A 27,252-nucleotide genomic window follows, 5' to 3' on the forward strand; every position below is an offset into this window, starting at 1 on the left:
GGAACAGACGTATTCCCTCTGGGGAACAGCAAATAACTGCACCTAATTCTTTCAGTGTCTTAATGCCTAACAGATTTTCTGGACATGACTTAGTAAGTAACAGATCAGTAGTACGGGACAATGGACCTACTTCTAGAGTGACTGGCTTTGATATCTCATTAACTATTGGCTTTCCTGAAAATCCAAGGGAAACATTTCTTGAGCCTGAGAGCGGAGCCCCTGGAACTTCGGCATGATTAATTGTGGTCCTACTTGCCCCTGTATCGATCAAAAACTTTCTGTCTTTCCCTAATACTTGACTGTGAACATAAGGACCTTCTTGATCTACAGGTATCTCGATGAGAGGCAAGCCTACCTCCCTCTCTAGGCTGTTTCATGAATATGGCTGGTACTCTGGATACTCGGACTGTGCATACTGGTACATCTGCGATGTGACATGCTGTGTTGCAGCAATAGGCTGCGGTACTGTAACTGTCTGTGGTGCATTCTGTGACTGTGAAACTTGTTCTTGTCTAGGCGGACGTGGTCTTTCTTTAGTCTTACCAGTAGCTATGTTATGTTTCAGAACTGCACACTCGTTTATAAAATGACCTGGCTGTTTACAATAATTGCAGTTCCCTTTAACGGGAGCTGCAGGATGACTGGCTTGATTCGGACCCCTCTTCTGACTGTCTTGAGGAACAGATTGTGCAACTAGCACTTTCATTTTCGTGTCTTTCATACGTTTTCTTTCGTGTTCTTGCTCTTCTCTAATTCTATTCTGGTGATACTGGAGCATCTGGAGCATCTGGGACGGAGTATTTGCTTGCCAGGTGCTTTCGACTTTCAAAACTCGATTTTTAATTTGTGGGCTTGAATTCTCGACTAGCTTAGTAACAAAAAGGTGAGGGTATGACTCACTACTTGTCTTGAGACCACTGTTAATACTAAAACATTTTTCAAATCTAGAATAAAAATCACTAATATCTTCATCTTGTTTCTGTTTACAGGCTGAGATTGCATCCCAGTCTTCTTTTCTCGTTGTCAATAATCTGGGTAAAACTTGAATCAATAATTCTGGTAATTCTTTACATTTATCTCCAAGACCGGTACCTGGTACTCGTGCCTTGTCTTCAGCTTCTAGAGCTGTCCAATCGATCTTTTTCTCTCCCACCTCCCATTCTTTTTCTTTTAACTTTTCATATACCCCTGCGGGTAACAGGACCTTTAACATTTTAATGATATCTGGGTAAGTGTATTCTCCCATACGGAGCATGTCTTTTAATTCTCTATGGAACCCCGCTGGATCTTTGTCATGACAGGGAATTAATTTCTTCATTTCAAGAAGTTCCATCTTTGAAATCGGAGTGTATACAAACACTCGTTGCATTTCGCCACCCGCCCCTTGGACTGGGTGGACTTCTCGTAACGGATTCTGTCTGTCTATGTAGAATGGTTTACTTTCTGGGGGTGAGACATGAACAAAATGCGGATTCAGGAACGTTCTATATTTGTGACGCTGTTCTAGAATGACACTAATTAAATCGGTACCTAGACCTCTCCATCTATACTGGAGTAACTCGTTCAGGACATCGTGTAACGGGCCTGGGTCAGAATGTTGACCCTCATACAGAGTAATAAGGTGTTGGATCATATACATACCCACCAGTCGTTGCTCGGCTGGGGGCAATTTCAGAAACATTTGTGCCACTATTTCGTCTGGAAAAGTGGTAGAATCAGTAATCCATCGGACTGCTGATCGGGCTAGTTCTTGTTCATGCATAGTACTTAATTCACTGTAACCGACTCGTGATTTCAGAATGTGATCGGTAGCTTGAAATACTTGTTCTAGGGAACCTTGTTCTGGTGCTGGATGATGAAAAATAGACTTGTGTTCTAGGCGTAAATGGCGATCTGGAAATCTAGATTTTCCTACATACGCTATTCTGGCGGGATTCTCGTCTTCCTCTTCAGGATCAGAGATACTTTCTTTCTCGCTTACTTGTGCTGCTTTACGCTGTTCGTGTATCCTTATTATTTCTTTACGAATTTTCTTGTACATACTCTCCATGGCACCGACGGTCTTGTGCTTACCCTCGGCTATATTATCACTCCACCTTGTCAGGATTCTCATTTCGGCGGGATCTTTAGACGGGTAATCTTGTTCTCTTATTAGACAATTGATCAGGAACTTTAATATCATGAGCTGGATCTCGGCTTTCCTTTGAGACATAATCTCGCCAATACTTTCTGGATCATCCCCTGTACGGATGAAACGATATATTCTGTCTAGATCTTCTTTCATATTCGGTAAGGTGACTAGATACTCGGTCACTCTCCTTACACGTACGGAATATAAAACCATATTATATTCGCCTGGAACTGGATCATAGACACATTCGCCAAGGGCTTGTCTGATTTCTGTGACAGACTTATTACTTTTAGGAGTACGCTGTGATGCTTGAGCATGTAATTCGAGTGCTGATAAACGCTTGTGTGGCGGCGGGGTTTGAGGAAGACCTCCTCCCGCGGCCCCTAGACTAGAATCGTCGACTGACATTCTTCGTCCTGGCAGGGTCGGTAATTGTAACGTGGGCTGGACTTGTATGGCGGACTGGACCGGGGGAGCTGTTAAGGGCACCCCGGTGTCTAGAGGAGCAGGAAGTGCCTGATTTACAGGGACTGGCGGAGCGCGAACAGGATTTGCATATTCTGGGACTGTGTCGTCCAAATAGGACGAGATAAAAATATCAGCTGCGGTCTGTTTGTGACGTAGCTTGGTCGGAACTAATGGTGGCGGGAAATTACTAGATGCCTCTGGGGTCGCTTTTGGCAAACCTTCGGCAAGGAGAGGATACATACCCTTAATGAGGGCATGCCTCTGTCTGTCTGACTGTTCGGTTTTGACTTGTTCACCTATCTCGATTAATTCTCTTTCTTGGGCTCGTTCCTGGGATTCTCTACTTAACTCTGACTTTCTGACTTCCTTTTCCGTTCTTCTGTGCGCTTCTTTCCGCCATAACTCGATGGCATCTTTCTGTGACTGTCTGGCTTTCTTTTTCCATAATGCTTCTTCTACTCGCATGATACATTCGGCATCCCATGTACCCGATACGGGCCATCTATACTTTTCTTCTAACTGTTTGGTATACTCTACCCATAAATCTAGATACATTATGGCGCTTATGCCATGTTTCTGATACATAAAATGACCTGGACTGTCCCTAGGCGGGACAGGAACTGCTTCCTCTAACAGACCCTTTCTAGTTTTTAACTGACGTAATCTTGAAAAGAGCGGCATTGTAAACTTGAATCGGAACACAATACAATACACGAAGAACAATAACAATTGGGAAAACAATTCAGGCATACCACGACATTGGAATTACATTAAACAGTATCATAACATAACAGTTCGAACAGAATATTACCTGAAAATACTGAAAACAGAAACAGAACAGATTTTCTCGAGAACGGAACAGACTAGAGTTACTGGATGCACTGCTGTAACAGTACGGAACATACCGGTCCCATAAAGGGACGCATCAAGACCCGTATCCACCTAGGTGAACACTTCGTTTGTGAGTCTGGGCACCACCAACCCACGGACCAGGAGTCAATTTAGATTGGTCCTGTCTAGATACTACCCCAGCAATGGTACTCACCGGGCAGCACGGAACGGAAGGCCTCGGGCGGGACTGGACTGCTACGACGACGAACTTCGGACTTCAGTTACGGGTGGGCCTCCGGATACCTCGGACCTTGGACTCTCGGCTTGGGCTCTGGTCGGGGACTCGCCGCGTTCCTCCACCGTCTCGTTCGGATGCTGGACCGCCTCCTCCGTCTCCTCCGTGGGCCTGAGGGATACTTGAAGCAGAAATATCTGCACGTGGCCGGTATGGTTCCGTCACGGCTGCAGAGGGTCAGGGGGTCGGCGTGGCTTCACCGACGCGTGGGGAAAGGGCAAGTCCCTATTCGGGCGCCATTATGTGGTATATAAATAAATAATACCGGATCTATTTTTGGATGAATGAATGAATAACAGATAGCTCAATAAAATAAGAGTCAAGATTCGAGGTAGTAGGAGTTTCTGCAGGTTTATTACAGCATAAGGACAGGATCAGGACAACCTGCATAGGAACAGAGGTAACAGGGCCCAGCAGGACAACTGGGGCCCAGCAGGGGAAAAGAGGCCCAGCAGCTGCTGGGGCTGGGTCTGGGATGAGCGCGCTAACTTTTAATAACAATGCATTGACTTATATACATAGCGCAAACACATAGCATTACATTGCAGTAGGCGTAGCAGTGGGTGGAGCAGAAGGCGTGACGCGTAGCAGTCGCGAAAGATAACAGTAAAAAGAGGTGTAACTGGGAGTATACTTAGACATGTGATGCAAACGTAACAGAATATGTCATGAATGGGGCGGAAACATTGGAGGGGGCTACCTAAGGAGCCGGGACCTCTAACCTAATGGTGCGCGAAAACGGGCAATGACGTGTTACTAGGAGAAACTGGGGGCTACGAACTCTGTGCTAGGAGCAGAGACTAGAGTCTGGAGGGTCGGAGCGACATGTACCTAAACCCTATCTGGTATCTGATGTTTAGGGAACATGTTGATATAAACTAGAAGTCATGAGGGGAGAAGCTAACTTGACTCTAAGACTGGACCATGCATTATTCTACATGTAGTGCGTGATGAAGAATATTAAATGACCATTAATACAGTATTTCTCTAACGTGGAGACGAGAAGGCTAGACAATGACGGAAACTATTGATGCAGTTCAGTAGCTTAGGAATGCAGAAGAGGAGGACTGAACTGATAGCTGGAACTATAACATACTCTTGGCAGACTCAGAGGCAGAGCCAAGCTGCACCGGGCACTGCGAGGCAGGAAGTAAGTGAAGGGTCGAGGATACAGGTGGGGGCTGTATCGCTCCTCTGCGAGGCTTTCAGGAGACAGGAGCTGAATCTGTGGTCCGGGCCCTGTTGAGGCCTAGAAACGGGGACTTTATAATGGAATAACGTGCACACTGGGAAACGTGGCAACATAACTTTACATAGGCCTGATATTCGTAGTATTCACGAGGACTGGAAACTGACATACTAGAGGTGGACACAACTGGAATTGCGTCATTAATCGGACATGGGGAATAACATATGCATATTGGTCATGCACACATAACATATGATGGATGAGGCGTAGGGACACAGAACATGGCAAAATTTACTTTTCCACAACATATATAAATATATACAGAAGAAGGCTACACGCTGAAACGCGTCTGTCTGTTTGGCAAAGATAAGCAAATAAAAGTTTGCCTTTAGTGTTACCTCACGAGTGCGGTTCTCTTTGTTTTTTGAAAGAACGAAGGATTTTGGAGCTTTATATATATATATATATCAAAGTCCAACACTTCCCAACTCCGGAAAGAATACCACAGACGCCTTGCAAGGATTGCAGGTAATTTATTCAAAAATGTAATGCTGCACCGCAACGCGTTTCACCTTTCGGCTTGATCACGCTAAGGAAGCTCCGCAATGTACACATTTAAATATATCGTGATAAACATAAACATTGAAAAGGGACTCAAAACCACAGTGAAATCAGTATCAGTGAACCACTTACTAACTTGTTCCGCCATTTTGACCTAGTCACAGTTAATGGTAAGTATATACAATCTGTGGTCGTACACCCTATTTACAGTTCAAATAGTACTTTATGCCCGCATTTCACAGTGATGTTTGGCCTACTACTAAAGTAGAGTCGAAAAATGTTTCCAATCAACTTGTTTGTAAACATAAATTCTGTATGAATATAGATATGTAAATGCCCAAGTGGGCCATCATTATTCATGAATAGCTGAGAAACTGCGTGGCATACAAATCAAGCTTAACATGAAACGGAAAAAAGTCTTGCCCCAGTGGGCATGAGCATCAAAAAAAGGGGGTATACTGAACAGTTTGGCGGCGCCGGTCAAAGTCCATTTGGCGTGTCCCACCTTCACCAAAAATGTGCCATCACCTAAAAACAATAAAATATCACACAGTCACAAAAGCATATATACAAGTTACTAAAAAAACAATTCAGAAAACGGCTGCAGACAAAAATAGAGCACACTTGGCTAAAACCCATTAGTATAAATGGCCACTCCAGAAATAGATCCATTGCTATTTGTCATGTCACTAGCCAGTTTCTCTGGCCGTCGGCGAGGGAGCGTGGTGTTGGATGCACTCGAGATTCCGTTTTACCGGAGTATAGCGCGGCTGGGCATTGTGCGAAGGGAGCCACTGTTGCATTCTGGACTACGGAGTCCAGTGGGTGGCATTGCACGGAACAAACAAGCAGGAAACTTGATTAAACATGGCTGCAGCTTTGGAGGCGAAGAGGAAAACGGCAGCAGACAAACTTTTCTTTGCACAACAATCGGATTTAATCCCTGATAACACAACTGGGGATAAAGTCAATAGGAACATCTCCGAAGAAATTAAAATACAGGAATTATTCGTAAAACTGGAGAAACTTTACCGCAAGGAATTGGCTAAATGGTGGGAAGCTGAGTCCCTCAAGCGGTATATAGAGGCAGGACGAGTACCACGCGGACTTAGAATTTTTACAATCCCCACTTATGAGGATCCAGACCCCGAGATGTTGGAGGACTGGTCAAAAAATTCAAACGCATGTTCAGTGGTGATGATGCAAATTCTTGTGAAATTTGCCCTGAAAGATCGGAAGAAGTTGCTTGCGGCAATCGAAGAAGTAAGCCTTGAATTGGAAAAGCTAACGACCAAAGAGGCGATTGATGGCTTTATGACAACTCTGACCAAGCGCCTGGAGATCTTAGAAGCTGAAATTACTGCCAAAAAACAAAGAAAGTTCCTGAGGGACTACAGGGACTATGAATCTGGGCGCACGCTTACCTTTCATAAAAAATATGATCATCTTTTTGAGAAAAATGGAGGGGGGCTGAAGAAATCCGCCGTGAGCGATGTCAGTATCACCATCTCTGAGAGTGATGTTTCGGATGGAAATATCTCAGACAGCTCATCTAAAGCCACACCTGCTACAGGCAAGCAGACAAAGATGCCGAATTTTTTAGACCAGTTTCAGGCGATATATCAGGGAAGGACAGAACAACACTCACAACAACAAGGTCAAAACTTCCAGAGGGGAGGTGGACGAGGAGGCAGAGGCAGAAGCAGAGGAACAAACAAGCCAAAGCAAGACGCAAGAAAAGATGCAACCCCAGTGGGAATGGTAACAAGGGGCAAGAAGGCTCAAGTATGACGGTGATGAACTTGTCAAAACGAATACTCACATCGGAAGAGACTGAGCTACTGGGACTAGGTTTGTCTTTTTGCCCTACCTCCAATTTTAATTTTCCCCAAACACGTATTGATCTGTTTTATTTTTCTCGTAAACTTAAGTTAAAAAAATGGTTTGATACCAAGCACCATTCTGGTGATGACAACATGCGAGAATCTGAAACATACAGTAATCTCAATAGTGATGATGTTGATTTGTTAAATGTAATGACATCACAGGGAGATGTAAATAGTGATGATGTTGACCTACTGCAATACAATCTAAGTGGTGATAAGAACCCCTGTAGTGGTTTCAAACCGAAATCGGTTTTTCTTCCATTGGTGGAATGTGATGCTATAGATGTCTTTGAGCGGGGGGTACTTAAGGATTTGAAAAAAATGCGATATTGTAGAACACCTGGATCCGATAAAAACTTAACGTTAGTACAGTGGCAAGCCTTGGACAAATTGAAAAAGGACACCTCAATTGTTATTCGGCCCTCTGACAAGGGAGGGAATGTTGTGGTTTTGGATAGAGATGCATATTTGAGGGAAGGTCACAGACAACTGTCTGATATCACGTTATGAAATCTCCGATATGTCCCAAGTTACTGAATCTAACAGAATCTATGGTGAAATGCTTAGTGATTGGCAAGCGCGGGGACTTATAGAATGGGAGGAATATAACTATTTGAATTGTTCATATCCACGTATTCCCATTCTCTACTTGTTGCCTAAAGTTCACAAAGACCCCACTAATCCACCAGGGAGACCCATTGTGTCATCCATAGGGTCCCTTCTGGAAATGACATCTAGATTTATCGATCACTATTTAAGACCTTATGTTGTTAGCTTGCCCTCATACCTGAAGGACACCACCCACTTTTTGACAATTATTGAGGGCATACATTGGGAACCTAATTACATCATGGTCACGCTGGATGTGTGCAGTTTGTACACATCCATAAGACATGACTTTGGACTGAAAGCGGTGGAACACTATCTGAGGCGACGCTCTATCGCTTTTCACTCCCACTCCAGAATGATCCTTCAGATGATGGAATTTTGCCTACGAAATAATTTTTTTCTTTTTGATGAGGACGTGTATCATCAGTCACAGGGCACAGCGATGGGCACCTGCTTTGCCCCCAGCTACGCCAATTTGGCGATGGGCTGGTGGGAGGAGCGGGTGGCCGCCCATTTGGAAAATCATGATCGCTGTGTCCTGTGGCTGAGGTACATAGATGACATCTTTTTGATTTGGGATGGGGATATGAATTCAGCATGTGCCTTTGTGGAGCGTTTGAATGACAACGATCACAATTTAAAATTCACTGAACACATGAGCAGAACCAGAATTGAATTTCTGGATGTGATAGTGGAAATCGTTGAGTGTACCATGCAAACCAAATTGTTCCGCAAGAGCACGGCGGGTAACAGTATCCTTAATGCTGCCAGCTCACATCCCAAACAACTGATACACAGTATCCCTTATGGAGAACTGTTACGTGCAAGACGTAATTGTAGCTCGGATGACAATTACCAGCTGGAAAAACAGACCATGATTGGTCGGTTTCTGGAACGGGGATATAGTCCTAAGAATATCCAGGAAGCATGTGCCAAAGTTGACACCATGCAAAGAACTAAATTACTCCACCCTGAAATTGAGGCCAGCGAAAAGAACACCTTACGGTTTATTACCAAGTATTCAGGTGGGGCTTCACAAGTGCGCAAAATACTACACAAGCATTGGCACGTGTTACTGACTGACACACATTTGGAGAAACACCTGAGTGTCAAACCTCAGATCACTTTTCAAAAAAGCAACTCCCTACGGGATGAGCTAAGTCCTAACTTGATAAAGGGCAGTCCTGGAAAACCGAGACCTGTTACAATAGGCTTCACTAGGTGTAGGAAATGTAAGGCCTGCAGCAACAGTGTGGACTGTAAAGTTCTCTCTATTGCAGGCACCAGGAAGACACTCACGATCAGGAAAAAGCTAAATTGTAACACCATGTATTGCGTGTATGCACTATTGTGTCCGTGCAATAGAGCATACATAGGAAGTACCATCAAATGTGCCAAACATCGTGTGCTGGAACACATGAGAGCTATAAGACATAACAACAGACAGTATCCGGTTGCACGCCACTTTTATGAACAACACTTCCAAAATGAAAAATTACTAAGAATGGTTGTGATTGATGAAATTCCAATAAACATACGTGGTGGAAACCGTAGATTGGCACTACGCAAACTAGAGTCCAAATACATCATCGACATGGAAACGATGATGCCACAGGGCTTGAACTCGAGTGAGGAATTATCGATTCATTTACGTTAAGAATCGAGTCAAACCTTTATGACTTAGCGTTCTCTCTTCTGCGTTCTTTCTTCTGATCTGAACAATGTGTGACACTTTTAACATATGTAATATTTGTCAGATATGTATATAGTGTCAGGAATCAGTGTCACTGGCTAGTGACATGACAAATAGCAATGGATCTATTTCTGGAGTGGCCATTTATACTAATGGGTTTTAGCCAAGTGTGCTCTATTTTTGTCTGCAGCCGTTTTCTGAATTGTTTTTTAGTAACTTGTATATATGCTTTTGTGACTGTGTGATATTTTATTGTTTTTAGGTGATGGCACATTTTTGGTGAAGGTGGGACACGCCAAATGGACTTTGACCGGCGCCGCCAAACTGTTCAGTATACCCCCTTTTTTTGATGCTCATGCCCACTGGGGCAAGACTTTTTTCCGTTTCATGTTAAGCTTGATTTGTATGCCACGCAGTTTCTCAGCTATTCATGAATAATGATGGCCCACTTGGGCATTTACATATCTATATTCATACAGAATTTATGTTTACAAACAAGTTGATTGGAAACATTTTTCGACTCTACTTTAGTAGTAGGCCAAACATCACTGTGAAATGCGGGCATAAAGTACTATTTGAACTGTAAATAGGGTGTACGACCACAGATTGTATATACTTACCATTAACTGTGACTAGGTCAAAATGGCGGAACAAGTTAGTAAGTGGTTCACTGATACTGATTTCACTGTGGTTTTGAGTCCCTTTTCAATGTTTATGTTTATCACGATATATTTAAATGTGTACATTGCGGAGCTTCCTTAGCGTGATCAAGCCGAAAGGTGAAACGCGTTGCGGTGCAGCATTACATTTTTGAATAAATTACCTGCAATCCTTGCAAGGCGTCTGTGGTATTCTTTCCGGAGTTGGGAAGTGTTGGACTTTGATAATTCACAGGGCTGCCGGTGCCCTGCCCACAGACCGCCCTGCCTGTCGGCTTCTTTTTCTACCGGAGTTTGTTGGTTCGGATATATATATATATATATATATTGTGGTAAATAAATAATTAATTACCGGTACTATTTTTGAATACACTAATGAAAACAGATAGCTCAATAAATAAGAGGCAGGATCCGAGGAATCTGAGTTTAACAGGCTTTAATCAGGCATAAGGGAAGGGACAGGATCGGAACAGCCTGAAATAGAATGACACGAGTGGCAGCTGCAACGTCTCATTAACAGTACATAGTATATATAGGAACACATTATAATTTCATTGAATACAGTAGGCGTAACAAGTGACAAACGTAAGATAAGAATACATGGGCGTAAAAAGAAGGCGTGTACAAAGACATGTGATGAGAACGTCACAGAAGTGTCATAAAGTGGGTGGATACATGGAGGGGGGCTACCTGGGCAGCTGGAACCTTTAACCTAGTGGTGCGCGCAAACGGACAATGACGTGTAACTAAGGAGAACTGGGGGGCTCTGACTTCTGCACTAGAAGAGGAGACGAAAGTCTGCGATGTCAGGACGACATGTACCTATAGCATATCTGGTATCTGGTGTTTGGAGTACATGTCGATAGAATCTAAAAGTTATCGGGGCAAAAGCTACTTGACACTAAGGCTGGTGCATGCATATATTCTACATGTATTGCGTGTGCTATGAATCTTCTATGGATATTAATTCAGTAATTCTCTTGCATGGAGACAGGAAGACTAAACTATAGCTGAAGCTGTTTATGCGGTTCGTTAGCTTAGGAATGTGAAGACGGAGAGCTGAACTGATAACTAGAGGCATAACATATTCTTGGCAGACAGGCAGGCAGAGCCAGGCCGGGCACCGCGCTGCGCGGCAGGAAGTAAGTGAAGGGTCAGGGATGCAGGTGGGGGCTGCATCGCTCCTCGGAGTGAATTCAGGAGACTGGAGCTTGAATCTGGTGCTCAGGCCCTTTGAGGCCTAGAAACGGGGACAATGCGGTGAATTAACGTGCACAATGTAAAACGTTGGCAACATAGGCCTAATACTCGTTGCTTTCACGAGAACTGGAAACTGGCATACTAACGTTGGACACAACTATAATTGCGTCTTTAGTCGATCATAGGGGGATATATATACATATCGTTCATGCACATATAACATAGGATGGGGAACACGTAGGCACACATGACAAGGCAAAATTCAATTTTCTTCATTCCCTCCTTGTGCCCTACGTTTCCATCAGGAAACATCAATATTCATGATACCATCTATCTGTTCATAGAGCATCATTTGCTCGTCTCGAATTGTCTTGGAACGGGACTTTGGACTAGGAATACAAGAGGTAGCGCACAAGCCGCAAATCGCAGGGCCACATTGTAAACATAGACAACAACTGAATATGATCATTACTGCTATACCCAGGAATGACAATACTTTCCATCCCCAGGCAGATATTATACTCCAGAGCCAACCTGACCATGTCCAGGTGCCTGGATTCTGGTGTAACTGATGGGCAATTTTATGAAGTCTGGTTATAGCTGAATAAACAGACGGCGCGTTATTAGGAATGAAAATGCAGCAACTAGATCCGATGACTCTACAAGCTCCTCCCCTATCGGCCAGTATGACGTCAAGGACGAGACGATTTTGGAGCACGACAAATCTCATAGCAGATTGCTCTTCAGTTAAGTTACCTAGAGCGGAAGTAGTCTCATTCACTACTGCTTCAAGAGTTCTGGTTAACCTACGTATTAGCTTACTATTCTGGACAGGACCTATGAAGAAAAAGAAACCTTTATTGAAGTCTTGATATTGTTCTAATGCAGTTTCAGTTTGATCGACAATTGAGGACTCAGTCTCCCTTCTATGTCTAACGTGTACTAGATGTGTGTTTCTGTGATAATCGGATGGGGCTAGGAAAACTGGTGGCAGTAGGAAGGCAATGTAACATGTTCCATCCCAATCTAGGGGCAGACGAACATATGCGGTCTGACCACACACAAAATAAGAATGACGTGAGGCTTTGAAAGTAGATTTCCCACTGTCACTATACTCGACCATAGTAGTACAATCACTATGTCCTACATGTACTGTACCATTCTTTCTGACACATAATTCGCCTTTCACTGGTAGAACTGTAATAGCAGGCAAATCTGGAGTAGTCTCGGACTGAACATTCAAAACCATGAAATTCGAGAAATAATTACCTAAATCATATACTTCATTTTCTAGATCTAACCCTGTTCTATGGGAAAGACCTTCCTTGTCTGGGAAACATGTTCTATTCAGAAGGGACATATCGTTTGAGGATGACGTTAACGTGGACCATGCTCCACACGAACCATTGTGTGAAAATGGATAAGGAAAGAGTGGCAGAACTCCCTTCGGTGTCTGGAAAGGGGGGAGTCGACCACACACCCAACAATTAGTGGCATTGCTGGTCTGGTGTGAATAATGTAACATACGGATAAAAGTGTTATTGCGCATGGCAAGACGATAGGATAACTCGTGAGGAGGCAGTTCACTAAATGTGTGCTCTACTGTAACATTAGGAAAGATATGTACATGTGAATCAATAGGAGGAAAATATATATATAAAACATAACTTATGCCTGTAATCGTAAAACTCAGAAATAACAAAAGTAATAGAGTAATAATGCATCGACTTCGAAGATTCTTTTGATAACGTATTCTCTTAGAGTTTCGACTAACTCTCTCACTATGTGGGTCTATCTCATACATGTCAGGAACCTGTCTAACCGTTTCACCCGAGAGGGACTTAGACAATTAAACTGGCTGACTTACTAGACCTCAGTTTTTCTTTATACTCCTGCTGCGGAGTTTTCTCTAACAGGGGAAGTTTAGATTCAGTGTCTGGGCAGTCCTTGAGAACGGGGCAGTCTTTGAAAAAAGTTTTTGGTCTGAGTCCATGAAATCGCTTCACATGACTGGAGTGCAACCACCCCTTCCGACCTTCAACCTTGATTGCCGTCCTTGTTGTTAGCAGAACGAGTCTGGGCTCCTTCCATCGGGGCTCCAGCGGACTTGAACGATCAAAATTTCGAACCAGAACGAGGTCGCCTGGTATGATCTCGTGCGGTTTCACTTCGGTGTTGTCTGGAAAAGCAGCGGCAACCTGTGAACGACAAGAGAGTAGTGCAGACATCAAGGAAGCCAGGTAATCTGTCAGCATTTTACTGTCAACATCTGTAATTGTACGTGGTCTAGGTGTACCCCACATGTTTGGGGGACGACCGAAAACTACCTCAAAAGGGGACAGACCTGAACGGGAGTGAGCGACCATTCTCATATAAAAAAGGGCGACTGGCAGTGCTACCATCCAATCTATGCCTTTCTCTGCGCATACTTTGGCAATGCGGATTTTCAGGGTCTGATTATGTCTCTCTACGAGACCAGCTGCTTCAGGATGTCGTACACAGTGGAACTTCCACTGGTACCCTAACAGAAGGGATACTTGTTTCATGAGTTCGGATGAGAATGGCTGGCCGTTATCTGAATACACGACTCTCGGTAATCCATAGCGGGGGAAAAACTCACGAACCAACTGCCTGGCAGTGTAATCTGGGACTGGATATGCTTCTGTCCATCTGGACAAAGCGCATACAACTACGAGGACATACTTGAAACCTCGACATCGCTCCATCTGAATATAATCCATCTGGAGGACTTCAAAAGGGTGGTCAGGAGGATGGAATCCACCTTGTTCCACCGGGACACCTTTACCTGGATTGAACTGACAACAGATCATGCAGGTACGCACTTTCTGCTTGGCTGCTGCTCGTAAATGCTTGTTAAACCAAAGGTTCTGAATACTGTCTAACATGGCTTTTTCTCCCAAGTGTGCTGGACTATGTGCGGTGTTAATAATGACTTGAATCATAGAGTCGGGGAGAAACCAAGTGGCTTTTCCCTTCGTCATCCAACCCTGATCTGTCTGGACCCCTCCTTGTTCAGACCATTTCTTGATTTCTTCTGGGGTAGCATGTAACTGTATATCTAGTACGTCTTGTGTAGGGTCCTTAACTGTCATACAAGTCGTCTGAACTGGAATGTCTGTCTGTGTTTTGTTAACTGGAATGTCTGGAGTCTGAGCTGTAAGCTTGGCTGTTCGATCTGCCAGGTCGTTACCCTGGGAAATGGTGTCAGTGACTTTCGTATGTGCCTTGCACTTCATGATAGCGATAGCTGTCGGTAAATGTATTGCATCTAACAGAGCTTGAATGAGGGGGCCATGCTGAATCTTGGATCCATGAGAAGTCATAAAACCTCTCTCTTGCCAGAGTACTCCAAAGTCGTGTACGACTCCGAATGCATAACGTGAATCTGTGTATATATTTACTTTCAGGTTCTTAGCTCGTATGCAGGCTTGAGTCAGAGCGACGAGCTCTGCTGCTTGAGCAGACAGGGTGTCAATACGATGTGTTTCTATAACTTCAGTGTCAGTAGTCACTGCATACGCGGCTACTAACTCTCCTGTACTTGTTCTCATACATGAACCATCCACGTAAAGTGTCAGGTCGGGATCAGGCAATGCAATGTCTGTCAAGTCTTGTCTTGGCTTTGTCATGGTGTTAACCACTTCCACACAGTCATGTGTGGCAGGATTCGAAGTAACTGAGGGTAACAGTGTAGCTGGATTTAAAATGTTGCAGCGTCTGATTTCTATGTGTGGCTGAAACAATGTCAGTTCATATCCTGTTAAACGTGCAATTGTCAAGTGCTGAGTCTGTGTTCGGTTTAAAAGAACTTCCACGGAGTGTGGAACTTGTACTGTCAGGGAGTGTCCTAACACTATGGAATCACTCTGTCTGATAGCTAGAGCTGTGGCTGCAACGGACTTGAGGCACGCAGGCAGCGCCTGGGCCACCGGATCTAATGTGCTAGAAAAATAAGCACAGGGCTTGTATTGTCCTGCTTGATCTTGTGTGAGAACAGATAATGCAGTACCATCACGTTCAGTGACAAAAAGTGTAAAAGGCTTACTGTAGTTCGGTGTCGCTAATACAGGTGCTTGGCATAAAGCTTTCTTTAACTCGTTGAAAACAAGTGTATGTTCCTGGGTCCAAGGGAGGACAGTCGATGTGGCTGCCTCCTGTGTCGTTAACTGTATCAGTGGCTTGGCTAGATATGCGTACTGAGGAATCCATTGTCTGCAGTAAGAAGTGAGGCCGATAAAAGCTCGTACCTCCTTCTGAGTCTTGGGCTGTGGAAGATGTGCTATTAACTGGATACGGTCAGGTGTCAACTGCCTACCCCACTTGGACAGTAAGTGTCCAAGGAAAACCCTTCTGGACACAGAATTGCAGTTTCGAAGGGGACACCTTGTGCCCCATCTCGGCTAGAAAATACAAGACTGTAAGTGACGCACGTTCGCAGTCACGTTCAGAACGGGCTGTGATCAATAGATCGTCGACATACTGGAGCAGAGCAGTGTCAGTTGGCATGTGAATATTGTCTAGTTGTCTTTTAAGTGCTTGACTGTAAATACTAGGACTTTCTGTGAAACCTTGAGGAGCTCGTGTGAATTTATAGCTTCTTCCATTTAAACAGAATCCGAAAAGGAATTGGCTGTCTGGATGAATGGGGACACTAAAGAATGCGTTCTTGAGATCAATAACAGTAAAGAACGTGGCTTCGGAATCAATGGCAGTCAATAGGGAAGAAATATCTGGAACCACTGGGTACTGGGGTATGATACATTTATTAAGTTCTCGAAGGTCAATCACTAATCGATAAACTGGAGGTGCATTGGGATCAGTACGTTTCAGAATCGGAATGATAGGAGAATTACATACATTGGAGTCAGTTTCTACAACCACTCCTTGAGCAATGAGCTCGTCAATAATTTTCGATAAGGCTGCTACAGCCTCAGGTGGCAATTTGTACTGTCGGATTCGTGGTAATACAACACCTTGCTTCAGAGTGACACGATGGGGTGTAATGTGCATACAACCTACATCAGTTGGACCTTGCGCCCATAAATGCTGAGGCACATTCAATAATCTTGGATCAAAATCACGTAATACATAATGACCTTTAAAATCTCGTAAGAACAATCGTACTCCTTCTGGGGAGCAGCATATGACGGCTCCTAATTCTTTCAGGGTCTTAATACCTAACAAATTCTCTGGACATGATTTCGTAAGTAACAAGTCTGTAGTTCGGGACAATGGACCAACTTCTAGAGTAACTGGTTTCGATATTTCATTAACAATAGGCTTTCCTGAAAATCCAAGGGAAACATTTCTTGAGCCTGAGAGTGGAGCCCCTGGAACCTCGTCATGACTGATGGTAGTCCTACTTGCCCCTGTATCAATCAGAAACTTTTTGTCTTTCCCTAATACTTGACTGTGTACATAGGGACCCTCTTGATCTACAGGAATCTCGATGAGAGGCAAGCCAACCTCCCTCTCTAGGCTGTTTCATGAATACTGCTTATAATCTGAATACTCTGACTGGGCATACTGGTACATTTGCTGGGTAACGTGTTGTGTGGCAGCTATAGGCTGCGGTACTGTAACTGTCTGTTGTGCGTTCTGCGGTGGCTGGGAAGTCTGTGAAACTTGTTCTTGTCTAGGCGGACGTGGTCTCTCTTTCGTTTTACCAGTAGCTATGTTGTGTTTCAGAACTGCACATTCGTTTATATAATGACCTGGCTGTTTACAGTAATTGCAGGTCCCTTTAACGGGAGCTGTAGGATGACTAGCTTGGTTCGGACCCCTCTTCTGACTGTCTTGTGGAACAGACTGTGCAACTAGTACTTTCATTTTCGTGTCTTTCATACGTCTTCTTTCATGTTCCTGCTCCTCCCTGATTCTGTTCTGGTGATACTGGAGCATCTGGAGCATTTGTGACGGAGTATTAGCTTGCCAGGTACTTTCGACTTTCAGTACTCGATTTTTAACTTGTGGACTTGAATTCTTAACTAGTTTGGTAACAAAAAGATGTGGATACGATTCACTACTTGTTTTCAGACCACTATTAATAATGAAACATTTCTCAAATCTAGAATAAAAATCACTAGTATCTTCGTCTTGTTTCTGTTTACAGGCTGAGATAGCATCCCAGTCTTCCTTTTTCGTGGCTAGTAATCTTGGCAAGACTTGTATTAACAATTCGGGCAAAGCTTTAGCTTTTTCCCCAAGACCGGTACCTGGAACTCGTGTGTTATCTTCAGTTTCTAATGCGGTCCAATCTATCTTTTTCTCTCCCACCTCCCATTCTTTTTCTTTGAGTTTTTCATATATGCCCGCAGGCAACAGGACCTTTAACATTTTAATGATATCAGGATACGTGTATTCTCCCATATGGAGCATGTCCTTTAATTCACGATGGAACCCTGCTGGATCTTTATCGTGACAGGGTATTAACTTTTTCATTTCCAGAAGTTCTATTTTCGTGATAGGGGTGTAAACAAATACTCGTTCTAGATCACCCCCCTCTCCCTTAACTGGATGTACTTCTCGCAACGGATTCTGTCTGTCTATGTAGAATGATTTTCTTTCTGGGGGTGGAACAGGAACAAAATGTGGATTCAGGAACGTTCTGTATTTATGGCGCTGTTCTAGAATGACACTAATTAAATCGGTACCTAGACCTTTCCATCTGTGTAGGAGTAACTCGTTCAGTACATCATACAAAGGACCTGGATCAGAATGCTGATCCTCATACAGTGTAATGAGGTGCTGGATCATATACATACCCACCAGACGCTGCTCGGCTGGGGGCAGTTTCAGAAACGTTTGTGCCACTATTTCATCTGGAAACGTGGCAGAATCACTAGTCCATCGTACGGCTGATCGGGCTAGTTCTTGTTCATGTATTGTACTAAGTTCATTATAACCTATTCGTAGTTTCAGAATTTTATCGGTAACCTGGAATACTTGTTCTAGAGAACACTGTTCTGGTACGGGAGGAGGAAAAACTTTTTTGTAATCTAGACGTGAATGTCTGTCGGAAAGTCTAGTTCTACCTACATACGCTATTCTGTCGGGATTCTCGCTGTCTACCTCTTCACTTGAAGAGTCATTCTCTTTCTCGGTTGCTCTTTTTGCTTCCTCCTTCTGGTGTATACTTATAATTTCCCTACGAATTTTCCTGTACATGCTTTCTATACTATTCTGTGTCTTGTGTTTTCCCTCGGCTATATTGTCACTCCACCTAGTCAGGGCTTTCATCTCGTCTTTGTCTTTATCAGGATAATCTTGTTCTCTTATTAAACAGTTAATCAAGAACTGTAAAATCATATTTTGAATCTCGGCTTTTCTATGGGCCATAGCTTCGTGAATACTTCCTGGATTCTCCCCCGTACGGATAAAATGATATATTCTGTCTAGATGATCTTTCATGTCTGGCAGGGAGGCCAAAAAGTTGGCAACCCGTCTTAAACGTACTGAATATAACATCATGTGATCTTCGCCTGGAACTGAATCATATATGCAGTCAGTAAGGTGTCGCTTGAGGTCTGCGTATGTAGTTATTTTTGGCGTACGCTGTAACGCTGCGTCTCTCAGCGTCATTCGTTTTACTTGAGGCGGGGTGGTAGGAGCACCTCCTCCCGCTCCTCCTGAACTGGAATCGTCAGTTAATACTGAATGTGCTGGTAAAGTAACTGGCAAAACACGTGGTGTGGACTGGTCCGGGGGTACTGGCACATTAACGGGATCCCCGGGACCAGTGGCAGGAGGAACAGGAATTACGTTATTAACAGGGTGCTGAGGGTGAGCAGGCGGAATAGGATTTGCATATTCCGGGACTGTATCGTCCAAATAGGACGAAAGAAAAATTTCAGCTGCAGTCGGTTTATGACGTAGCCTAATCGGGACCAATGGTGGCGGTAAATTACAGGGTGCTTCCGGGGTTGCCTTCGGCAAGCCTTCGGCAAGAAGAGGATACATACCTTTAATAAGGGCATTTCTCTGTCTGTCTGACTGTTCTGCTCTAACTTGTTCACCTTCTTCTAGAAGTTCCCTTTCTTGGGCTTTTTCTGAGGATTCCCTACTTAATTCTGCTTTTCTGAATTCTTTTTCGGTTCTTCTGTGAGATTCTTTGCGCCATAACTCGATGGCATCTTTCTGGGACTGTCTGGCTTTCTTTTTCCATAATGCTTCTTCTACTCGCATGATGCACTCGGCATCCCATGTACCTGATACAGGCCATCTATATTTCTCTTCAAGATCCTTCGTGTACTCCGCCCATAAGTCTAGATATAATATGGCATCTAAGCCATGCTTGTGATACATAAAATGTCCAGGACTGGCCCTAGGAGGGACAGGAACTGCTTCTTCGAGTAACCCTTTTCTGGTTTTTATCTGACGTAATTTCGAAAACAGAGGCATTTCGAAGTTGTACTTGAAACTAGACACAATACACAATAATCACAGTAATGAAATGGCAAACAAATCACTCATACCACGACATAGAAATACATTAATAACAGTTCGAACAGAATACTACCTGATACACTGAAAACATAACACTTGAATTGCTCGAGAACGGACTTACTAGAATTACTGGATGCACTGCTAAAACAGTACAGAACATACCGGTCTCATAAAGAGACACGTCATACCGTATCCACCTAGGTGAATACTTCGGACTGGATCTGTGTACCCAAACCCATCGGACCAGGAACAAACTAATGAACCTGTCTAGATACTTCCCCCGCAACGGTACTCACCGGGAAGCAGAAACTGAAGGCCTCGGACTGGACTGGACTGCTACGACGTCTGGTTACTACGCATGCGCTTCGAACTTCGGACTTCAGAAACAGGTGGGCCTCCGGATACCTCGGACCTTGCTCTCTCGGCTTGGGCTCTGGTCGGGACGAACCGCATTCCTCACCGCCTCGTCTGGATGCCGGACCGCAGTTTCCGTCTCCTCCGTGGGCCTGAGGGAGACTTGAAGCAGAAATATCTGCACGTGCACGGTAGAGTTCCGTCACGGCTGTAGAAGGGTCAGGGGGCCTGAGTTACATCGCCGGCGCGTGGGGAAGGGGTTCGTCCCTATTCGGGCGCCATTATGTGGTAAATAAATAATTAATTACCGGTACTATTTTTGAATACACTAATGAAAACAGATAGCTCAATAAATAAGAGGCAGGATCCGAGGAATCTGAGTTTAACAGGCTTTAATCAGGCATAAGGGAAGGGACAGGATCGGAACAGCCTGAAATAGAATGACACGAGTGGCAGCTGCAACGTCTCATTAACAGTACATAGTATATATAGGAACACATTATAATTGCATTGAATACAGTAGGTGTAACAAGTGACAAACGTAAGATAAGAATACATGGGCGTAAAAAGAAGGCGTGTACAAAGACATGTGATGAGAACGTCACAGAAGTGTCATAAAGTGGGTGGATACATGGAGGGGGCTACCTGGGCAGCTGGAACCTTTAACCTAGTGGTGCGCGCAAACGGACAATGACGTGTAACTAAGGAGAACTGGGGGGCTCTGACTTCTGCACTAGAAGAGGAGACGAAAGTCTGCGATGTCAGGACGACATGTACCTATAGCATATCTGGTATCTGGTGTTTGGAGTACATGTCGATAGAATCTAAAAGTTATCGGGGCAAAAGCTACTTGACACTAAGGCTGGTGCATGCATATATTCTACATGTATTGCGTGTGCTATGAATCTTCTATGGATATTAATTCAGTAATTCTCTTGCATGGAGACAGGAAGACTAAACTATAGCTGAAGCTGTTTATGCGGTTCGTTAGCTTAGGAATGTGAAGACGGAGAGCTGAACTGATAACTAGAGGCATAACATATTCTTGGCAGACAGGCAGGCAGAGCCAGGCCGGGCACCGCGCTGCGCGGCAGGAAGTAAGTGAAGGGTCAGGGATGCAGGTGGGGGCTGCATCGCTCCTCGGAGTGAATTCAGGAGACTGGAGCTTGAATCTGGTGCTCAGGCCCTTTGAGGCCTAGAAACGGGGACAATGCGGTGAATTAACGTGCACAATGTAAAACGTTGGCAACATAGGCCTAATACTCGTTGCTTTCACGAGAACTGGAAACTGGCATACTAACGTTGGACACAACTATAATTGCGTCTTTAGTCGATCATAGGGGGATATATATACATATCGTTCATGCACATATAACATAGGATGGGGAACACGTAGGCACACATGACAAGGCAAAATTCAATTTTCCTCATTCCCTCCTTGTGCCCTACGTTTCCATCAGGAAACATCAATATTCATGATACCATCTATCTGTTCATAGAGCATCATTTGCTCGTCTCAAATTGTCTTGGAACGGGACTTTGGACTAGGAATACAAGAGGTAGCGCACAAGCCGCAAATCGCAGGGCCACATTGTAAACATAGACAACAACTGAATATGATCATTACTGCTATACCCAGGAATGACAATACTTTCCATCCCCAGGCAGATATTATACTCCAGAGCCAACCTGACCATGTCCAGGTGCCTGGATTCTGGTGTAACTGATGGGCAATTTTATGAAGTCTGGTTATAGCTGAATAAACAGACGGCGCGTTATTAGGAATAAAAATGCAGCAACTAGATCCGATGACTCTACAAGCTCCTCCCCTATCGGCCAGTATGACGTCAAGGACGAGACGATTTTGGAGCACGACAAATCTCATAGCAGATTGCTCTTCAGTTAAGTTACCTAGAGCGGAAGTAGTCTCATTCACTACTGCTTCAAGAGTTCTGGTTAACCTACGTATTAGCTTACTATTCTGGACAGGACCTATGAAGAAAAAGAAACCTTTATTGAAGTCTTGATATTGTTCTAATGCAGTTTCAGTTTGATCGACAATTGAGGACTCAGTCTCCCTTCTATGTCTAACGTGTACTAGATGTGTGTTTCTGTGATAATCGGATGGGGCTAGGAAAACTGGTGGCAGTAGGAAGGCAATGTAACATGTTCCATCCCAATCTAGGGGCAGACGAACATATGCGGTCTGACCACACACAAAATAAGAATGACGTGAGGCTTTGAAAGTAGATTTCCCACTGTCACTATACTCGACCATAGTAGTACAATCACTATGTCCTACATGTACTGTACCATTCTTTCTGACACATAATTCGCCTTTCACTGGTAGAACTGTAATAGCAGGCAAATCTGGAGTAGTCTCGGACTGAACATTCAAAACCATGAAATTCGAGGAATAATTACCTAAATCATATACTTCATTTTCTAGATCTAACCCTGTTCTATGGGAAAGACCTTCCTTGTCTGGGAAACATGTTCTATTCAGAAGGGACATATCGTTTGAGGATGACGTTAACGTGGACCATGCTCCACACGAACCATTGTGTGAAAACGGATAAGGAAAGAGTGGCAGAACTCCCTTCGGTGTCTGGAAAGGGGGGAGTCGACCACACACCCAACAATTAGTGGCATTGCTGGTCTGGTGTGAATAATGTAACATACGGATAAAAGTGTTATTGCGCATGGCAAGACGATAGGATAACTCGTGAGGAGGCAGTTCACTAAATGTGTGCTCTACTGTAACATTAGGAAACATATGTACATGTGAATCAATAGGAGGAAAATATATATATAAAACATAACTTATGCCTGTAATCGTAAAACTCAGAAATAACAAAAGTAATAGAGTAATAATGCATCGACTTCGAAGATTCTTTTGATAACGTATTCTCTTAGAGTTTCGACTAACTCTCTCACTATGTGGGTCTATCTCATACATGTCAGGAACCTGTCTAACCGTTTCACCCGAGAGGGACTTAGACAATTAAACTGGCTGACTTACTAGACCTCAGTTTTTCTTTATACTCCTGCTGCGGAGTTTTCTCTAACAGGGGAAGTTTAGATTCAGTGTCTGGGCAGTCCTTGAGAACGGGGCAGTCTTTGAAAAAAGTTTTTGGTCTAAGTCCATGAAATCGCTTCACATGACTGGAGTGCAACCACCCCTTCCGACCTTCAACCTTGATTGCCGTCCTTGTTGTTAGCAGAACGAGTCTGGGCTCCTTCCATCGGGGCTCCAGCGGACTTGAACGATCAAAATTTCGAACTAGAACGAGGTCGCCTGGTATGACCTCGTGCGGTTTCACTTCGGTGTTGTCTGGAAAAGCAGCGGCAACCTGTGAACGACAAGAGAGTAGTGCAGACATCAAGGAAGCCAGGTAATCTGTCAGCATTTTACTGTCAACATCTGTAATTGTACGTGGTCTAGGTGTACCCCACATGTTTGGGGGACGACCGAAAACGACCTCAAAAGGGGACAGACCTGAACGGGAGTGAGCGACCATTCTCATATAAAAAAGGGCGACTGGCAGTGCTACCATCCAATCTACGCCTTTCTCTGCGCATACTTTGGCAATGCGGATTTTCAGGGTCTGATTATGTCTCTCTACGAGACCAGCTGCTTCAGGATGTCGTACACAGTGGAACTTCCACTGGTACCTAATACTCGTTGCTTTCACGAGAACTGGAAACTGGCATACTAACGTTGGACACAACTATAATTGCGTCTTTAGTCGATCATAGGGGGATATATATACATATTGTTCATGCACATATAACATAGGATGGGGAACACGTAGGCACACATGACAAGGCAAAATTCAATTTTCCTCAATATATATATATATAGGAAAGTAATTCGCCAACTGACTCGAGCCCTCGCCCCAGCCCAGTACAAAAATGACGAAGGAGCAGACCCATAGATAAGTGCTCAGTCAAGGTGCTTTATTTCGTCCAGCAAGCCAGCCGCCATTACGCGTTTCGCCTTTCACAAAGCTTGATCAAATGGCAAGTTGCTTAGAGCTGTTGCCGGTATTTAAAGTGCTAGTGCGCGGGCAATTACAAAGTACAAACAACATAGAAACAATACTGTTAAACCATGTTGTACATAGGAATTCATGCATCAATGCAATTTACACATTTATACAATTTATAAAATATATAAATAATTGAATATTTTAAAATCCATTGTAAATTCATGTATAAATACAAAAGGATTATTATCAGACTTTACCAGATTTTTTGCAATTCATTTGCTTCTCTAGATCACGGTAAAGCATATACCTTTGAGATAATAAAAATAGATCACTGCTACAAATGTGTACTTCACATGTGTCCATTGAATAAATATATATATATCGCAGCACATATCAACTCCATACAGGTGAAAAAATGGCAAGCACGCTGGTATCCGATTTCGTGAATGATTTATTGCAAACCCCCCTTCACCCCAGACAGACGCGTTTCACTATACAAGCTTCGTCAGTGTCAGTTTGTGTACAAAAATGGTCGCCATTTTAAACCCCACCAATCATTGCTTTCTTCATCAACATAGAAGATGGTATCAATGGTAAAAGCGGTGGCCATCTTAAAGTGTATATAACTCTATGCATTTCATTGGTTAAAACGGCGAGTGATAAAGTGCTTAAGTGCCAATATTAAAAATTTGAGACAACAAACAATTCATTATTGAAGTACATTCCAGAAAGAAATTCATCATATACATTCATAAACAGAAACTGCAAGACAATAGTTGCGCATTCCTTAATTGTACGGGGTGTATCCCCCCCCCCAAAAAAAATATAATAAAAAAATATATATATATATATTCACTGAAAAAAACATAGGTTTCACACCAGTTATAGTTAGGTGGAAATTTTACTCGCATAAAACCATTGAAATTCCCACGTTATAGTTAGTTGGACTCACTATAACTTGCACGTGCAATGCACTGCTGATGACGTCACATATTACATCACTCATGACATGGTCAGTGACATCACTCATGACATCACTGATGACATCTCAAATGACATCACTGATGACAACATCCTTGTGACAAAGTGGCAGACCTCCTATCAGCATAAAATAACCTTTGACACACACATTCAAAAATAGAAACTAACATTTTCTTAAAAAAGGAGAAACCAATACCAATTACAACAACTTATTAGGTAAATCCAACATCTACATACACATCCACTCATTCACCAACAGTTCTATATAGTCACTCATGCATGTACTTACTCATCATATGTACTCATACACCTATACATCCTGTTACACACTAATACTCATCCATATAGTTACTCACACACAAATTCACACATGCACATTAACTATCAAAAAACCATTTACTTGATTATACTGCTATATACACACCACTACACACACTTCTACAGAAACGGAAACATATTTACTCTCTTAAACAATCAATTATAAAAACACATACTCACTAACCCACCCATACACACAATCATCCACCCATACAGTCTTGCACACATGCTGTCTTCAAAATACATTCAAATAGTGAGTCACTCATTCATGCATCTGTGCTCTAAGTAATATCCCCCACCGAACCATACAGACACTGATACTGATACTCAAAAAAACAACTAATAACCCATATACACACTCATGTAGCTACTCACCAACCCATGCAGCCACTTATACACAAAGTGAGACACAGATACAGATATTTAAATATTTAAACATTACTCGCTAATATATGTATTCACTAAGATACATTTAATAAGTCAGTTAACCAATCAATTTTACACAAAAAAAACATCCATTTAGACATTTATTTACCCATTTATTCTTCCATCAACCTTTAGATATACATATATAAAAAATATTTATTTTTCAGAAAGATACACATTTACTGGATGATGTCATCAGTGATGTCATTTGAGATGCCATCAGTGATGTCATGAGTGATGTCACTGACCATGTCATGAGTGATGTAATATGTGACGTCATCAGCAGTGCATTGCACGCGCAAGTTATAGTGAGTCCAACTAACTATAACATGGGAATTTCAATGGTTTTATGCGAGTAAAATTTCCACCTAACTATAACTGGTGTGAAACGTATGGTTTTTTCAGTGAATTTAATAGGTTTTTTAAATGCTAATTCCTAACTATAACTGGTGTGAAACCTATGGTTTTTCAGTGAATATATATATATATATATATATATATAAACTTTCTATGGCAAAATGAAACCCCTCATTTTGTTCCTTTCCAAATTAAATGTATTAAGTGTTACCACTTTATTCCAATCAAGATGACTTCAGGTGTGCCATACTTTTATCATAAGTAAGACTGTTAGCGTTCTAGTTGTTCTTTAGAACACTCTGGGACATTCTGTCATTGGGCTATAGTTGGGCTACATCTGGCTGATATTTGGGCTACATTTGGGCTCTTTTGTCTCTGGTGGCCAACTTGGGAGACTGCATATCAGAATTTTTTTAATGAAATATAAGAGGATTTGAGAAGTCACTCAAAATGTGCCCTCATTTTTCTTTCTTCAGCACTAATCATAATTTCTATGGCAAAATGAACCCCCTCATTTTGTTCCTTTGCAAATTAAATGTTTTAAGTGTTAACACTTTATTCCAATCAAGATGACTTCAGGTGTGCCATACTTTTGTCATAAGTAAGACTGTTAGCGCTCTAGTTGTTCTTTAGAACACTCTGGGACATTCTGTCATTGGGCTATAGTTGGGCTACATCTGGCTGATATTTGGGCTACATTTGTTTTTTTTTGTCTCTGGAGGCCATCTTTGGGCTACATTGGGCTACATTGGGCTACATTTGGGCTCTAACATATATATAGCCCAATGTAGCCCAATATATATTTTTTCAAAGTTAATTTTCGTAAAAACCACTGG

The 27,252-nt window shown here is 43.0% G+C and overlaps 1 long non-coding RNA gene across 1 annotated transcript in view; it reads right to left on the minus strand.

Annotated features, from left to right (window-relative positions):
- Positions 1 to 27,252, minus strand: part of LOC144826646 (uncharacterized) — a 382,563-nt gene that overhangs the window by 24,835 nt on the left and 330,476 nt on the right. The gene's annotated exons all lie outside the window — the stretch shown is intronic.

This window comes from Lissotriton helveticus, chromosome 3_2 (genome assembly GCF_964261635.1).
Source record: "Lissotriton helveticus chromosome 3_2, aLisHel1.1, whole genome shotgun sequence".
Lineage (NCBI taxonomy): Eukaryota > Metazoa > Chordata > Amphibia > Caudata > Salamandridae > Lissotriton > Lissotriton helveticus.